The following is a 14,479-nucleotide window of genomic DNA, read 5'->3' as shown; positions in this document are numbered from 1 at the left end:
ACGAATACAGAAAGAGCGGCATCTACTGGTCTTTACCCGCTACTACAGCAGATTAACACCTATCAATAAACTCTACCAAAGGAAGTTCTGTTTAATACCCAATTAGAATTAAATTCAGCAAATTCTGAAATGCATTGTACATTCCTACATACAACTCTCTCTCACACACACACACACACACACACACACACACACACACACACACACACACACACACACACACAGAGATAACACCTTAAATAGCAGCACAAAGCTCATTAGTTGTTAAGAAGTCTGGACATTATTGATATGTTCAGGAAAATCGTACTAAATTGTGCTGTAAGTTCAGCACTGTCTTACCTCTAGGTTAACCAGTATTTAGATTTAAAAATCTCAATATTGCTTATGGAAGCAATGAATGTATTTCTGATCAATTTATCTGATTCATTCTCTTTGACAGAGGACTCGTTAGCAAGACAGTCCTGAATCAGTGTCTATTCACTCTCTAGATAAGCACAACTGTAAGTCATTTAAGAGGGGATTACACACACACACACACACACACACACACACACACACACACACACACACACACACACACACACACACACACACACACACACAGAGAGATTTTCAATATGCACCAGGGAACCTTTCAAAACACTTAAGTTCCTCTAAGTCTCCAAAAGTCTCTCTCTGCATTTCCCAGCTCAGAGGATCTGCCTATCAGCATGTGTGTGTTTATGTGTCATAAGTTAATAAACTCAGTTCCAATGAGTCCCTCTGACCTGATGCTTATGCGCGCCTTATGAATCCGTAAGGCACCATAAAAAAAGGTCTGCTGGAAACATCAGTTACACTTACTTTTGGGTAACGTACAGTTACAGTATGTGGATGTTACGTTTCTTTTACACAGACATTTGGTTCCTGTGAGAGCAGCATTTAATTAAGAAAACAAAACCAGCGTTACAGTCCAGCAGGGGCAAAGGTCATTCCACATATCATATATTTGTTTTGGAATCAGAAAAGTCACAGAGTTAGTTTCACATTTCTTAGCAGGGCAGAATAGTTAGCTTCACAGGTGTTAGCGGGGGAAAATAGTTAGTTTCACATGTGTTAGCGGGGCAGATTAGTTAGCTTCAGAGGCCTTAGCAGGGCAGAATAGTTAGGTTCACATTTGTTAGCGGGGCAGATTAATTAGTTTCACAGGTGTTAGTGGGGCAGAATAGTCAGCTTCACATGTGTTAATGGGTCAGAATAGTAGCGCTACAGGTGTTAGCGGGGCAGAATAGTCAGCTTCACGTGCTAATGGGGCAGAATAGTAGCGCTACAGGTGTTAGCGGGGCAGAATAGTCAGCGTTACAGGTGCTAATGGGTCAGAATAGTAGCGCTACAGGTGTTAGCGGGGCAGAATAGTCAGCTTCACGTGCTAATGGGGCAGAATAGTAGCGCTACAGGTGTTAGCGGGGCAGAATAGTCAGCGTTACAGGTGCTAATGGGGCAGAATAGTAGCGCTACAGGTGTTAGCGGGGCAGAATAGTCAGCTTCACGTGCTAATGGGGCAGAATAGTAGCGCTACAGGTGTTAGCGGGGCAGAATAGTCAGCGTTACAGGTGCTAATGGGGCAGAATAGTAGCGCTACAGGTGTTAGCGGGGCAGAATAGTCAGCGTTACAGGTGCTAATGGGGCAGAATAGTAGCGCTACAGGTGTTAGCGGGGCAGAATAGTCAGCGTTACAGGTGCTAATGGGGCAGAATAGTAGCGCTACAGGTGTTAGCGGGGCAGAATAGTCAGCGTTACAGGTGCTAATCCTGCTAGAGAAGTGCAGAGGAATAAAATGTCTGGTGCAGCTCTGTTGTCCTCTGTTCACAACAGCAGAATCTCCAGACCAGCGTTACACAGACACAGCAATGGATGGAGGTTACAGAGACACACACACACGCATGCACACACACAAGCACATGCACACACACATACACACACACATGTGTGTGTGCGCACAGACATGCGCGCACGCACACACACGCACGCACATACACACACACACACACACACACCTCACACTCCCTGGAGAGCAATGAGACACACACACACGCACACACACACATACAGAAATACTATGAGAGGACTATACTACACAAGTTTACTATGCTTACTTATAGTATGTTTGACAGCCTCTGGACATGTGAGAACAAGAGGGGAGGAGGGGAGAGAAGAGGAGAGGGGAGGAGGGGAGAGAAGAGGAGAGGAGAGCCTCTCACCCGGATGGCATCTGCCGATGTTGTGTCTTGACAAAGCCGGTAATTAGGGTGAGAACCATTAAAGGGGAATATTCAGAGGGTGATGAATGGCTTTAATAAAGGGGCTGCATATCCCTTTAACAGAGACAAATCCTCCTCATCTCTCTGGACTACTGATAAAACATCCCAGACACATCTTCCTCCTCCTCCTCATCCTCACCTCACCTGCTCCTCGTGTCCAAAAGTGTTTCTCATTCTTTCTGTACACTTACAAAAGCTACCACATGTGTGTGTTTCTATGTGTGTGTGTTTGTGTGTGTCTGTGGTATTTCCTCACACACTCAACCGTGTGCACATGCCACCACCAACACAGGGTTCTGCACACAGCACACAGGGAAGGATGCGGCCCAGTTCAGCCCAGTTCAGCCCAGTTTCTGCAGCTGTGCGTCCATTAGCAGTCATGGGACTGTTGGTTTATGAGTCCAGCAGCACCACGGCTGGACGAGACCTGAGACGGGCCTGACACCAGCAGACCTGGAAACCATGGAGCAGAGATAAGGATGACGAGAGGGGGAGGGGAGGAAAGAACTGGAGACAAACGGATAAAAGAGGTGAGGAAACAAAGAGGGAGAATAAGGTGATGAGAGAGGACGAGAGAGGGGACGAGAGAGGGGATGAGAGGGGACGAGAGAGGGGACGAGAGAGGGGATGAGAGGGGACGAGAGAGGGGACGAGAGAGGACGAGAGAGGGGACAAGAGAGAGGAGGAGAGAGGGGACGAGAGAGGGGATGAGAGGAGGAGAGGGGACGAGAGAGGGGACGAGAGGAGGAGAGAGGGGACGAGAGAGGGGATGAGGAAGAGAGGCGACGAGAGAGAGGACGAGAGAGCGGATGAGGGGACGAGAGGAGGAGAGAGGGGACGAGAGAGGGGAAGAGAGAGGGGACGAGAGAGAGGACGAGAGAGGGGATGAGAGAGGGGACGAGAGAGAGGATGAGAGAGGGAACGAGAGAGGGGATGAGAGAGGACGAGAGAGCGGATGAGAGGGGCTGAGAGGAGGAGAGGGGACGAGAGAGGGGACGAGAGAGAGGACGAGAGAGGGGATGAGAGAGGGGATGAGAGAGGGGACGAGAGGGGACGAGAGAGGGGGCGAGAGAGGGGACGAGAGGGGACGAGAGAGAGGAAGAGAGAGGAGGAGAGGGGATGAGAGGGGACGAGAGAGGGGACGAGAGATGGGACGAGAGGAAGAGAGAGGAGGAGAGAGCGGACGAGAGAGGGGATGAGAGGGGACGAGAGGAGGAGAGAGGGGATGAGAGAGGGGATGATGAGAGAGGGGACGAGAGAGAGGACGAGAGAGCGGATGAGAGAGGGGACGAGAGAGAGGACGAGAGAGGGGACGAAGAGAGGACGAGAGAGCGGATGAGAGAGGGGCCGAAAGGAGGAGAGGGGACGAGAGGAGGAGAGAGGGGACGAGAGAGGGGATGAGAGGGGACGAGAGAGGGGACGAGAGAGGACGAGAGAGGGGACGAGAGAGGGGATGAGAGAGGGGACGAGAGGGGACGAGAGAGGGGACGAGAGAGGGGGAGACAGACTTCCAGGAGGAAGAGTGACTGGAGGCCACACTGTTCTGTATGACACTGACAGGACTGCACCTCTCACCCTCCATCAGGCCCTGAGCACACCTCCAGGGCAACAGCCTCCCAGCCACAAGCCCAGAGAACAGCTCCAGCCAATTAAAAACTATAATGTGTGTGTGTGTGTGTGTGTGTGTGTGTGTGTGTGTGTGTGTGTGTGTGTGTGTGTGTGTGTGTGTGTGTGTGTGTGTGTGTGTGTGTGTGTGTGTGTGTGTGTGCTCCTTTCTGTCTGGGTGCCTCTGGTTGTCTTTTCCACCAGTGTTTGTAAGAGAGACTCTGTGAGTGAGTGAGGCTCTCACTCTCCTGATTCTCCCATATCAGAGGGAAGATTTATCACAAATTATTTTATTATATTTTATTTTATTACCTTCCTCATTAAATGATTTGTAAGACAAGAACTGGACGTCTTCTCATTCTGTTTGCTCTAAATCTGAAGTCCTTAAGGCAAAGGTGACATGGCAGGGGTCAGAGTTCACCAAGACACATATATGTCTCACAGCTTCTCTTCAGAGTCTCAGCTGGAGTCGTAAATCACAAGGGCCAAACCTGCCAAGGATCAGACCTCTCATCCTCAAACTAACTGTGCTCCACACCAAATGCAGGGCCTAGGCAAGCAGGAACTCTCTGTCCTCAGCACATGTATAAGGACACCAGTCAGCCTGTAGGGATAAATACTACTTCTAATACTTCAAGCCTGTAAGGATAAATACTACTTCTAATACTGCACTACTAGTATTATTATTATTACTATTGCTACAACCTCTGTTATTATTACTATTACTGTTATTACTGCTGCTATTACTACTAATAATAGTAATAACAATTACAATTTAACAATAAAACTATATGTAATCGTGTGTCATTGGAAAGGAGCCATGTGATATATATTAAGCAGTGTTTATCACTGTTTATCACTGCCACTATAGGCAGTGTAGGACATGGCCAGTCAGTGGACTGATAGGCACTGAGACATTCACTTGTGTGATTCAATTTGATACCTTTAGTCACTTAATGATGGCGTGGTCTCCTCCACGGCGTCCTGACACAACTGCATTAATCACGTCACCTGGGTATCAATTACCTGGTGGCCAGGATGGTCAAATCCTGCTGGAACTTCACTATGCAAACGTCTCTTTTGCACGCGTTAGTAATGTTCAGTAATTAACCTTGTTCACAGGAAGGTTGCACATTTGAGTTATTACATTTTTGTTATTTCGGAAGAAAATCTTTCTCTCCACTCCACATCAGATGAAATATTGCCCGGGACATCATTTTTATTCGGAAGCAGCTTGGTGAGGGATATTATTTAAATTACCTCTCCTTGGGCTAAATCCTGCTGAAATATCCCCACTTTGATTTATCTCGCAGTCATATTGAGAGAATGAAACGGGTGAGGGTTTTATTACAGAGAAAAAAAAAGTTCTTTTTCCAGTATAAAATGATTCAGACTGAATATAGCTGCATAACTCTGTCACACTGTCCTGTCCACACCTGACAATTAGAGTGCTTTAGTGACAGATGTTTATGGACATCAAACCAAACTTTGCCAAGTCATTACAAATAAAATCAAATGCCAGGTAGTGGTCTGAGTTTACATGTGTTTGCTTTCAAACACCAGTGTTGCCATTTTAATAATCTGAGGAAGAGGTGTAAAATTAAAATGTTAATGAATGTGTTTTATTCTGACCAAGCACACAACCCTTCAGAATGGTCTTCTGTCCCAAAGTCCCGTCTCATCAGTCTCTGCATCATTTATTACGTGTTTAAGGGATCAGACCTTTATGAACAAACGTTGATGCAGTTCATGAAAAATCTATTTCCCATCATGCCCTTTAAGGGAGAGCCGTAACCATGCCTACCGGAGTCAGCTGTACTTCCAGTGTCGCGTTTGACAGGTTGGGCATTAAACTAATGTGTATGTTACGTCCTTTCCCCACGCAGACACAGCAGGTCGTCACTCGGGGCTCCAGGGCCGTACGGTGGGCCACTCTGAAACTTTCTCTGCAATGGGACTGAAAAGAGTCTCGGTTCTGAAAGGGCTCTGGTATGTAGCTCCAACTTTTCTCTTCTGTGTTCTGTGAAATTTCTAGAGAGTCCGCTCACCCGCATCTGTATACTGTGTTTCTCACTTTCACAGGACTTGTGATGTTTTGTTAAGTGATACTCCAACAACAGCTCACAAGATCATAATGAGATCTCAGTGGGAGCAGAGAACCAGGCATAACATGCCCCACCACCCCTCCACCCAAACCCCCTCCACCTTCTAAATTATTGAGGATGTCAGAGAGGGGAGTACCGACACTGCTGTTCCCACGATGAATTACAATGTGAATCCCACTGTAATTATGAACCCTTCAGACGTCTGATGGACGAAAATTGAAGCCTGAATATTTCATTATCTGTATCTCCCTACACACGAGAGTCCGTTTAGGACTGCAGGCTAATTATCAGAGCAGCCTAACATCCAGGGTAGCGTCCCATCCCTTTAAGAGACACGTGTCCCGTTAGAGTGAGATACTAACAGCTGTATGCCACAGTCCAACCCACGGAGTTACCTCAACAGGGACCCACCATCACAGAAACACACATACATGTTTGATTTATGATTTTAGCATTTAGATACATTTCTTCATTAATCCGTTCACAGCGGTTCAGTCACATTTGGTTGACACAGTAGGGAGTATGGGCAGGTCTGTGGGGCAGGTCTGTATGGTAGGTCTGTGGGGCAGGTCTGTGCGGTAGGTCTGTGGGGCAGGTCTGTATGGTAAGGATGTGGGGCAGGTCTGTGGGGCAGGTCTGTATGGTAGGGCTGTGGGGCATGTCTGTGCAGTAGGTCTGTGGGCCAGGTCTGTGTGGTGTGGTAGGACTGTGGGGCAGGTCTGTATGGTAGGTCTGTGGGGCAGGTCTGTATGGTAGGTTTGTGGGCCAGGTCTGTGGGACATGTATGTAGGTGTGAAGCTCTTTGCAGGAAGTCTCAGCGTGTCTGCTTTCTGACTACAGAAAATTTTATTTTATCGTAAGCATGTGGACTGGGAGGGGTGAGTCATTTAGTGTAGTGAACATACAGAGTCCTGAAAGACCTGCATAAATAAACAAAATGTAACAGAGAGAGAGAGAGAAAGAGAGCGAGGGAGAGAGAGAGAAGGAGAATGAAGGAGTGAGAGACTCCAACAGGGAGAGCAAGGCTCACAGGAAATGCTTCTGTCAGTTCAGACATTGACTTTGACTGGAGGACAGCAGGAATGTTCTAACACAATTATCCACCCACAACAGAAAGATGACAATAAAGACACCAGCAGAAAGAGAGAGCGGGAAAAAAACGACTGAGGTGAACGAGAACATCAACCCACCATCACCAGCCAACAGGCAAGCAGCTGGAACACAAAAGCATTAGAAGCTGCGTAAACCAAGCTCGTTCCGTTTCGGCCCTGGTGGGGGATTTTACCACCTGGAGTGCTCTGGGCATGCAGGCGTCTCACTTGAATTTACGCTGCACATGTTGAACTAAAGCAAAATATCTAAATCAGGTGGAGAAGCAGAGAGGTGGAGTCCTGACCAGAGGGCCCTGACCTCTACTGGCCATTACTGACACACACACACGCACATGTACACACACATGATCTCTACTGAGCATTACTGACACACAGACCCAGGTATACACACACACTCGCAAACATGCACAAATATACACAGATACAGCCACACACATGCACATACACACACATACAAACATGCATACACACAATCATACACATATTCACACACACGCACATACATACACACACATGCACAAATACACACATATACATATAAACACACACATGCACATGCAGACACACACATGCCCACACACATGCACGTCTTTGTGAAGTATCAGGATATGTGGCATATCACAAATATGTCAGATGTATTAAATATATGCAACCACATTTATGTAACTAGCACATTCTATCCCTAACCATTAGTTAATTGATTAATTAGCATATTCTAACCCTAACCATTAGACCAGTGATGGTTTTTTTTAAAGAAAGGAACAGATTTTGTTTAAAAATCATTTCATCTAGTCCAAACCATTTCTCTGGTTCATCTTCTCAGATTTTCATAGTCAGAACATTAAATTCTCTAAATTCTGACACACATACACACCTACAGCTGTAGCGTCTCCAGAGATATAGTGTGTGTATGTGTGTGTGTGTATGCGTGTGTGTGTGTGTGTGTGTGTGTGTGTGTGTGTGTGTGTGTGTGTGTGTGTGTGTGTGTGTGTGCACGTTTGTATTTCTGACAATGAACACAAACATAAACAAAACACACACCTGCAAAGTTCAGGTATATAGACACACACACGTGTGTACAGACACATTTGCAGTACACATACCTCACACAGACATCTCCTCACCCTCAGCATACAAATCAGACAGGAATAAATGTCCTACTCAACAGTCTCACCGTAAAGTACTACTCTCTCTCTCCCTCTCTCTCTCTCCTCTAACTCCCTCTCTCTCTCTCTCCCTCTCTCTCTCCTCTAACTCCCTCTCTCTCCCTCTCTCTCTCTCCTCTAACTCCCTCTCTCTCTCTCTCTCCCTCTCTCTCTCTCTCTCTCCCTCTCTCTCCCTCTCCCTCTCTCTCCCTCTCTCTCCCTCTCTCTCTCTCTCTCTCTCTCTCTCCCTCTCCCTCTCTCTCCCTCTCTCTCTCTCCCTCTCTCCCTCTCTCTCTCTGTCTCTCTTCCTCTCTCTCCTTCTCCCTCTCTCTCTCTCTCTCTCCCTCTCTCTCCTTCTCTCTCTCTCTTTCTCTCTCTCTTCCTTTGATGTTCTTTAAATGAGCTTTTCCAACTCCCACTTCTTCCAGCAGTTCAGTTTTACAGGGTCATTATGGACAGATATGATGTGAGGGTTAAATATATCGGGCAGGCGTTATGGGAAAATAATTAGCGCTAATGAATAATGCATTAATCCATCTGATGAGCGATGGTTAGCGTAGTAATAGAGTGTTGGGAAGGTGCCGTCCTGACAAATGAAATTAAAATATTTAAACACTGTTTTATGATATTACCGGAGTCTCGTCACGTCTCACCTCATGCCTGCGCGCCAGGCAGCATACAGTCATTACGCTGACGTTTCAACAAGAGTGACGCGTGTGGTAATGTGACGGCCATAAGTCACCCGACCCATCTGTCACCATGGAGACACGTGGCAGAACAAGGGCAAAGGCTCGACCCATGCACGAGGGACTTGTGAGGCAGTTTCACCGTCTGCAGACACACCGTGAACATCACAATCACGAGCCAAAATGAAGGAAGAAGGAAAAGTAGAAGCGAGTGAACGAAAGGTCGGAGTGGAGGCCGAACCTCTGCTGCACTCAGACCACGCAAAACTTGAGAGGACAGCAACACTCTCCCTCTTTCTCTTTCTCCCTCTCTCTCTCCCTCTCTCTCCCTCTCTCTCCTTCTCTTTCTCTCCCTCTCCCTCTCTCCCTCTCCTCCTCCCCCTCTTTTTCTCTCCCTCTAACTCTCCCTCTCTCTCCCTCTCTTCCTCTCTCCCTCTCTCTCTCTCTCCCTCTCCTCCTCTCCCTCTCTCTCCCTCTCTCTCCGTCTCTCTCCCTCTCTTCCTCTCCCTCTCTCCCTCTCCTCCTCTCCCTCTCTCTCTCCCTCTCTTCCTCTCCCTCTCCCTCTCCTCCTCTCCCTCTCTCTCTCTCCCTCTCTCTCCCTCTCTTCCTCTCCCTCTCCCTCTCTCTCCCTCTCTCTCTATCTCTCTATCTGTCAGGTAGAGCTCATGAGCGTGAAGTGAGGTTAGACTGCCGTGTACTCTTTTGTCTCTGCATGTTCAGTCCCAGGAGGGGATGGGATTAAGGTCACGGCCAGCCGCGACCACGTGCACTCGTACTGAAAGTGTTCGTGGTTATTTACTAGAGCACGCGGGCGAGCCACGCGCCTCACCTCATTCCACCTCTTACGAGCGCGTTTTACACCCATCATCTGACAGTGACGTGGCCTCGCGATAAATCCTGCGCTTTACGGCCATTTCCCTGCAAATTGCCTCCATAGAATCAATATGGCGGCTGCAGCTGCTGGTCCTGATAAATGATGTGTATCGATAGTCCCAACAAGGAGCATGAGAGAGTGAGCGCCGCTAATGTGTCCGACGGCAACAACTCCCAGGAGGGACAGGCCGGCAGGCCGGAGAAAGTGAAAGACATGATAAAGACAAACAACTTACAGCTGACATTACCTTTAAAGACATATATTTATATATTTTATATTACAGCTGACATTACCTTTAAAGGTAGATATATATTTATATTAAATATTTTATATATATATAATATGTAATATAAACATATATCTACCTGTAATATAAATATATATCTTTAAAGGTAATGTCAGCTGTAATATATATGTGTCTTTAAATGTAATGTCAGCTTTAATATATATAATATATCTGTCTTTAAAGGTATATATATATATATATATATATATATATATATATATATATATATATATATATATATATATATATATATATATATATATATATAAACATATCTACCTGTAATATAAATATATATCTTTAAAGGTAATGTCAGCTGTAATATATATATATATATATATATATATATATATATATATATATATATATATATATATATATATATAAAAATTACATATTACAGCTGACATTACCTTTAAATATAAATAAATTAGGTGTGTGTGTGTGTGTATATATATATATAGTACAGCTGACATTACCTTTAAAGATATATATTTATATTACAGGTAGATATGTTTATATATATATATATATATATATATATATATATATATATATATATATATATATATATAGTACAGCTGACATTACCTTTAAAGATATATATTTATATTACAGGTAGATATGTTTATATATATATATATATATATATATATATATATATATATATATATATATATATATATATATATATAAATTACATATTACAGCTGACATTACCTTTAAATATAAATAAATTAGGTGTGTGTGTGTGTATATATATATATATACACATACCTAATTTGAACACGGCCATTAACCCTAACCCTTGCCGGTGTCGTTAGAATGGCGTCTGATTACGGAGCTCCCACGTCATTAGACGTAGTTGTTCGGTCTGCTGCACGGAGTTCGGTTGTCTCCGTCTGTGCAATATCCGTACAGAGAGGTTATCCTACGAGGATTCCTTCTCGTTGGCGCTGATGAGCTCTTTGGTTTTAGTCTCGTGTAACTGCACTTTCATCAAACGCCAGTAAGGCCTCGGATGTCGTGACCGCGTGGTCCGGTAACAATACGCTTTCTGGAATGTTACAATACATCAAATTCAGGGCTTATGGTCTTAATATCGTGAATATGTAACCCATCGTATATTACAGTGATAAATGGCAGTGTGAAAAGCACGTGGGAATCATTGGTGCCCGCGAGCTGATATCGGGGGGGGGGGGGGGGAGAGAGAGAGAGAGAGAGAGAGGGAGAGAGAGAGAGAGAGAGAGAGAGGGAGAGAGAGCGAGAGAGGGAGACTCATCTCGTCTGGCACTTTTTATTACACTCATATTTCGAGTCTGTCGCCGCGCTGCATTTGACTTGTAAAACAGACCTAATTAAAGGCTCCATGCGCGCGCCACACATCACACGGTGAGTTACTGGAGCAGCGGCGCGCCCTCCCCAGCTCGCTCTGCGCGCGCTAAAACCTCGGCTTGTAAGAGAAACATTAAAAGGGAATTACTGCAAAACAATCTGCCCTTAATGTAGCAGTCATCTTTGCACGCGGGCAGGAAAAACGATTCAAATATAGGAGTATTAATAATACATGCTTTAATTAAACGACTTTAAGGTGCGCGTGGACTCGGACAGGAGCAGCTGTAGAGCTGAGCGCGTGATTCAGAGTCAGTAAATATGCAAAATGTGGGCAACGCCCATGAGAGCGTGCGCAAATAATCAGGGTCAAAATCCGGTTCTTATCTGGAGATAACGGAGAAGGGATCATAGTACAACGGATGCTACGTTTTCATAGATGGAAAACGCGGATTATCTTCACATTACATATCATACACGAAAGAAATACTCGAGGAAAAATAGAACAAGTTTCAAAAAAGTGGCCTACTGAGTGGAACAATCTTATTAAATTAGTTTTAGGAAAGACACACTGGGGAAAATCTTGTGTCCGCCTGCGCCCGCGAGGACCTGTTCAACGTCCTTCTCAGAACTGCAGAAAACGGCCACGTGCGTTCTTAGTACGGGCTGCGAGCGACGGTGTTTGTCTGCACGGCTTCCAGTTTTACAACAACCTGTTTGAGGAACCGCTGCACCGTATGGATGCCGTGCAGACTAACAGACTCTACGACAATTGTTTTCACTGTGTAAGCAATTATAAATAACAGTTATAAATAACGGCATTGTCAAGAAAATATATAATTCCTCTTTTTTTATCCAAGAGCATTTACTAGTTTCTGTCCTGCTATAAATCTAGTGTTTGTCAATCTTCCAATATTTCGGATCATGTCAACATTTTCAACTAATATTCAACTAATCATCTTTCCTTTTGTCTCTAGCTGTCTCCCTCCTGTCTCTCCCCTGTGCTGTCTCATTTCTGTCTCATTTCTGTCCTGTGTTTCAGACTCTGGGGCACACGAGACTTTTGCTGTTTTCCATGTAAGGACAGACTGGAGAAGAGGGACTCAGACTCCACAAATGCAGAAACTCCACCTGGACCAACCACACACAACCCTAATCCCACCCACCATTAACCCAACCCCACATTAACCCAACCCCACATTAACCCAACCCCACATTAACCCAACCCACCATTAACCCAACCCCACATTAACCCCACCCACCATTAACCCAACCCCACATTAACCCAACCCACCATTAACCCAACCCCACATTAACCCAACCCCACATTAACCCAACCCACCATTAACCCAACCCCACATTAACCCAACCCACCACTAACCCAACCCCACATTAACCCAACCCACCATTAACCCAACCCCACATTAACCCAACCCCACATTAACCCAACCCACCACTAACCCAACCCCACAATAACCCAACCCCACCTTTAACCCAACCCACCATTCACCGAACCGACCATTAATCCAACCCACCATTAACCCAACCCCACATTAACCCAACCCACCATTAACCCAACCCCACATTAACTCAACCCCACCTTTAACCCAACCCCTCATTAACCAAACCCCACCTTTAACCCAACCCCACCATTAACCCAACCCCCTCTTAATGACAGGAATTCTAACCCAACACCAACATTAATGACAGGAACTCTAACCCAACCCCAACATTAAACCAACCCCACCATTAACCCAATCCCACCATTAATGACAGGAGCTCTAACCCAACCCCACCATTAACCCAACCCCACCATTAATGACAGGAACTCTAACCCAACCCCAACATTAACCCAACCCCAACATTAATGACAGGAATTGGATGAGGTCCAGATTCCTCTACAGGGTGGAGTACATATGGAGCTCGTCTGGAGTATGTCTGCTTCACGGCAGGCCGGGTTTTAGCATGCCGTGAGCTTTCCCTCGCTCATGTTTTTCTAATTACTCTGTGTGTGTGTGTGTGTGTGTGTGTGTGTATGTGTGTGTGTGTGTGTGTGTGTGTGTGTGTGTGTGTGTGTTGTGTCTTGCCAAGGGTAATAAATTGTGTGCTACATTGATAAACTAATGCAATTACAGGCAGGGTCATGAAGTCAGCTAATTTACAGATAGGTCTGTAGGGGTGTGTGTGGTGGGGTGTGTGGGGGGGGGGGGGGTGTGGTGGGGGGTGAATGACCCTCAGGGGTCTGACGATGTCTCTTTATTACAGTTCAGAGTTAACGAAGAATGGTGAAGAAGGATTGATCTTATGAACCCTGTCATAGTGTGTGTGTGTGTGTATGTGTGTGTGTGTGTGTGTGTATGTGTGTGTGTGTGTGTGTGTGTGTGGCAGCATTGCAGCAGCAACAAACGGGAGAGCTAGTTGGAAGTTTGTTGGAGGTCAGAGGTCATGAGGCTTAGTCCTTAGGACAGCCAATAAAGGACTCAGACAGACCAGACCAGTGGAGCACAGAGCACAGAGCAGGCAGATCAACATGGGCTCAGTCTTGGCTGCATGTGGAAAAGCAGTTATATTCATTTTAAGAAACTTTAAAAAATGAAATAATGGATAATTAGACACATGTAACTGCGTGTTAAACCCGTGTGAGCTCATCTGTAGTTGCGACTGTAGTTGTGTTTGTATGTAATTGTGTCTGTTTGTAATCGTGTGTCTGTAATTGAGCCTGTAGATGCGTCTGTCTGTAGTCGTGTGGATTTTTGGGGAGGCAACACATGTTCCACGTTAGAGCAACTCAGGACCTTCATCACAGCGGGCCGATGCTCATAAATTCTGCCATGTCCTGCCTGACTCCACACACACGTGACCTTTGGGAGTTTGATGAATCAGTAGTGGGATCTAACCATGTCCAGTGTGTGACAGGGCTGCAGGTGTTATGTTGTCCCCTCACTGAATGTGTTCATCACAGCTTCCACACATTCATGTCATATACGTGATGTTTATCTCAGTATTTGTGTGCAGTTTATTAAACTGTTAAAAA

This window comes from Electrophorus electricus, chromosome 3, assembly GCF_013358815.1.
Source record: "Electrophorus electricus isolate fEleEle1 chromosome 3, fEleEle1.pri, whole genome shotgun sequence".
Lineage (NCBI taxonomy): Eukaryota > Metazoa > Chordata > Actinopteri > Gymnotiformes > Gymnotidae > Electrophorus > Electrophorus electricus.
The sequence above is the reverse complement of the archived record's forward strand: the minus strand, read 5'-3'. Positions refer to the sequence as shown.